Source organism: Bos javanicus, chromosome 7 (genome assembly GCF_032452875.1).
Source record: "Bos javanicus breed banteng chromosome 7, ARS-OSU_banteng_1.0, whole genome shotgun sequence".
Classification (NCBI taxonomy): Eukaryota; Metazoa; Chordata; class Mammalia; order Artiodactyla; family Bovidae; genus Bos; species Bos javanicus.
In genome coordinates, this window is record NC_083874.1 from 42,004,997 (window position 1) to 42,010,103 (window position 5,107).

Consider the following 5,107-nt stretch of genomic DNA (forward strand, 5'->3'; position numbering starts at 1 on the left):
ATCAATTCTTCGGTGCTCAGCCTTCTTCACAGTCCAACTCTCACATCCATACATGACCACAGGAAAAACCATAGCCTTGACTAGATGAACCTTTGTTGGCAAAGTAATGTCTCTGCTTTTGAATATGCTATCTAAGTTGGTCATAACTTTCCTTCCAAAATGTTCAAGCTGGTTGATGTTCAAGCTGGTTTTAGAAAAGGAAGAGGAACCAGAGATCAAATTGCCAACATCCGCTGGATCATGGAAAAAGCAAGAGAGTTCCAGAAAAACATCTATTTCTGCTTTATTGACTATGCCAAAGCCTTTGACTGTGTGGATCACAATAAACTGTGGAAAATTCTGAAAGAGATGGGAATAACAAACCACCTGATCTGCCTCTTGAGAAATTTGTATGCAGGTAAGGAAGCAACAGTTAGAACTGGACATGGAACAACAGACTGGTTCAAAATAGGAAAAGGAGTTCATCAAGGCTGTATATTGTCACCCTGTTTATTTAACTTATATGCAGAGTACATCATGGGAAATGTTGGACTGGAAGAAACACTAGCTGGAATCAAGATTGCTGGGAGAAATATCAATAACCTCAAATATGCAGATGATACCACCCTTATGGCAGAAAGTGAAGAGGAACTAAAAAGCCTCTTGATGAAAGTGAAAGTAGAGAGTGAAAAAGTTGGCTTAAAGCTCAACATTCAGAAAACAAAGATCATGGCATCCAATCCCACCACTTCATGGGAAATAGATGGGGACAGTGGAAACAGTGTCAGACTTTATTTTGGGGGGCTCCAAAATGACTGCAGATGGTGATTGCAGCCATGAAATTAAAAGATGCTTACTCCTTGGAAGGAAAGTTATGACCAACCTAGATAGCATATTCAAAAGCAGAGACATTACTTTGCCAACAAAGCTCCGTCTAGTCAAGGCTATGGTTTTTCCTGTGGTCATGTATGGATGTGAGAGTTGGACTGTGAAGAAGGCTGAGCGCCAAAGAATTGATACTTTTGGACTGTGGTGTTGGAGAAGACTCTTGAGAGTCACTTGGACTGCAAGGAGATCCAACCAGTCCATTCTGAAGGAGATCAGCCCTGGGATTTCTTTGGAAGGAATGATGCTAAAGCTGAAACTCCAGTACTTTGGCCACCTCATGCGAAGAGTTGACTCATTGGAAAAGACTCTGATGCTGGGAGGGATTAGGGGCAAGAGGAGAAGGGGATGACGGAGGATGAGATGGCTGGATGGCATCACTGACTCGATGGACTTGAGTCTGAGTGAACTCCGGGAGTTGGTGATGGAGGCCTGGCGTATTACGATTCATGGGGTCGCAAAGAGTCGGACATGAGTGAGCAACTGATCTGATCTGATCTGATCCCTGAGGAAGACTTTAACTCAAATTCATAAAGTATGTTCAAAGAGCTAAAAGAAACTATGAAAGAGAACTAAAGAAAAATCAGAAAAACTGTGTATAAGTAAAATGAGAATATCAATAAATAATAGAAATTATAAAAAATAAAATAGAAAGTCTGGAGCTAAAGAGCAAAGTAGTTGAATGAAAAATTCACTAAACCAGTTTATCATAAAATCTGAGTAGGCAGGAAAAAGAATTAGTAAATTTAAAGTTAGGAAAATTGAATTTAACCAGTCTGAGGAGCAAAAAGAAAAAGAAAGAGGAAAAGTGAGCAGAGCCTAAGGAATCTGTGGGCCACCATCGAGGACCAGTATACATATTATGGACGTTCAGAAAGGGAACAAAGAGGAAAATGAGCAGAAAGAATACTTGAAGAAATAAAGACAGAAACTTTTCCAAATTTCATGAAACAAATCTTCACTTCTGAGAAGCCTGCTGCTGCTGCTGCTAAGTTGCTTCAGTCGTGTCCGTCTCTGTGCGACCCCATGGACAGCAGCCCACCAGGCTCCCCCGTTTCTGGGATTCTCCAGGTAAGAACACTAGAGTGGGTTGCCATTTCCTTCTCCAATGCATGAAAGTGAACTGAGAAGACTAATGAATTCCAAATAAGATAAATTTTAAAAGATCCACACCAAGACATAGTACAGTTGACCCTTGAACAATGTGAACATTGGGGCACAGAACCTTTGTACAGTCAAAAGTCTGCATATAACTTATAATTTGGATGTTGTATACACAGTTCCTCCATATCTACAGTTTGCATCTACAGATTCAACCAAGCATGAATTGTGTAATATTGTAATACTTACTACTGAAAAAAAAAAAAAACAATCACAAGTAATTGGACCAATCCAGTTCAAACCTCTGTTGTACAAGGGTCAAGTTGCCAAAATGCTAATATACATTCAAGTTGTCAAATACTAATAAGAAAGAGAGAATTTTAAAAGCAACAGGAGAGAAGCAATTCACATAAATGAAATTGTCAACATGATTAACAACTAGTTTATCATAAAAAACCATGAGGGCAAAGGCAGTGGGGTGGCATGTTTAAAGTGCTGAAAGAAAAAAAACTGCCAGAAGACTTCTATGTCCTTCAAAATATTACCATTCAAGAATGAATAAGAAATTAATACTGTCACATATTTGTGAAAGCAAGAGTACCTGTCCTATAAGAAATGCTAATACAACTACTTCAGGTTGAAATGAAAGAAAGCTAGACAGTAACTTGAAATTATATGAAGAAGTATGTTAGAGAGCATATAAACATGTATATAATATATATTACCATATACAGATCAGATCAGTTGCTCAGTTGTGTCTGACTCTTTGTGACCCCATGAATCGCAGCACGCCAGGCCTCCCTGTCCATCACCAACTCCCGGAGTTCACTCAGACTCATGTCCATTGAGTCAGTGATGCCATCCAGCCATCTCATCCTCTGTCATCCCCTTCTCCTCTTGCCCCCAATCCCTCCCAGCATCACAGTCTTTTCCAATGAGTCAACTCTTTGCATGAGGTGGCCAAAGTACTGGAGTTTCAGCTTTAGCATCATTCCTTCCAAAGAAATCCCAGGGCTGATCTCCTTCAGAATGGACTGGTTGGATCTCCTTGCAGTCCAAGGGACTCTCAAGAGTCTTCTCCAACACCACACTTCAAAAGCATCAATTCTTCGGCACTCAGCCTTCACAGTCCAACTCTCACATCCATACATGACCACAGGAAAAACCATAGCCTTGACTAGACGGACCTTTGTTGGCAAAGTAATGTCTCTGCTTTTGAATATGCTATCTAGGTTGGTCATAACTTTCCTTCCAAGGAGTAAGTGTCTTTTAATTTCATGGCTGCAATCACCATCTGTAGTGATTTTGGAGCCCAGAAATATAAAGTCTGACACTGTTTCCACTGTTTCCCCATCTATTTCCCATGAAGTGGTGGGACCGGATGCCATGATCTTCGTTTTCTTTAAGCCAAACTAAAGTTGGCTTAAAGCTCAACATTATCATATTATCTTACATTATATCATATTATATTATGTAATATTATTCAGCCTTTAAAAAGAAGGAAATTCTGTATATGCCATAACATGGATAAACCTGTACTACATTATACTAAATGAAATAAGCCAGACACAAAACAGACAAAGACATGATCTCATATGTGGAATCTAAAATAGTAAACTTCATAGTGAGAGAGTTTAATGGTGGTTTTCAGGGGCTGGGGGAGGGGAGAAAGAAAAGATGTACCTTAATCAAAGGGTACAAAGTTTCAGCTACACAAGATGAATAAGTTTTGGAGAGCTCACTTACAACAGTGTGGCATATAGTTTATGCTGTTTGTCATACAGTGTATGATGTATTTAAAATATACTAAGAGGGTAGATTTTAATTGTTCTAACTAAACACGCACAAAAAGATGGTAATTGTGTGAGCTGATGGTTATATTAATTAGCTTGATTGTTGTGATTATTTCACAATGTATATAAAGGTCAAGTTATCCACATTAAATATACATTATTTTCAATCTGTCAATTATACGGCAATAAACCCGGAAAAATAGTTTAAAATCTAATCAATTCTAACAAAGGTCTCATCTCTTTAAAAATTGGAACACTCATCCATTACTGGTGGCAGTATTAAATGGTGCACGTTACAGCCACTGTGGAAAACAGTTTATCATTCCTCAAAATGTTAAATATATAAAATTATCAAATGACTCAACAATTCCACTCCTAGTTCCAGCTTAGAGGGAGTTATTAAGGCAGGCCTCTGGGACCCACTACCAGTGGGGCAAGAGGCGGGGCCCCCATTGCAGAGTTCCATGGGCACATTTGAGAATTATCAAATATTGCAAGACCATTTCAATTAAATTAAAAATAATAAATCAATAAAAAAAAAAGTTTTAATCTGAGCTTAACCTATACACAGTAAACTTAAAGATTCTAAAGTCCTGGATCTGACATTTCATATCTTTGTGACCTTGGGTAAGTTACTTGATAACTCTCTGCTTTGGCTTCCCCATCTGCATAATGAGAGTGATAATAGAGCCTGTCTCACTCAGGATTGTGTTGTGGAAATAATGCATTGCAATCATAAACACAGGCACATTGAGTCTTCTACTCATATTCCCACCAGAGCCAGGTGAAAACACAGTGTTACAATACTTCACTTTTAATGAAGTGCTTCTGAACTTGGGGCCCAAGTCCTCAAGTAAAAGAAGCACAGCTCTACAAGATTTATATATGTCAAATGCATAGCACCTTTTTGTAAAGGTGTTAAGGAGACTCATTGGAGAGAAAAGTGACATAAAGGCAGCACATAAATTTACTCTGACCAGCCATGATATATACCACTGCCTTTACGGAAGAGCCAACAGAGAAGGAAACTCTCCAAAGGGAAAAATGAGTGTCTCTGTGGGAGTCAAGGTGAGGACCATTTGGTTTTTAAATCGGATTACTTATTTATCTACATGCTTCAGATTACTCATTTATCCACATGCTTATGGGCGTCCCTAGTGGCTCAGATGGTAAAGAATCCGCTTGCAATGTTGAAGATACCAGGGTTCAGTCTCTGGGTTGGGAAGATCCCCTGGAGAAGGGAATAGCAACCCATTCCAATATTCTTGCCTGGAGAGTTCCACGAACAGAGGAGCCTGGCAGACTACAGTCCATAGGGTTGCAAAGAGTTGAATGTGACTGAGCTACTA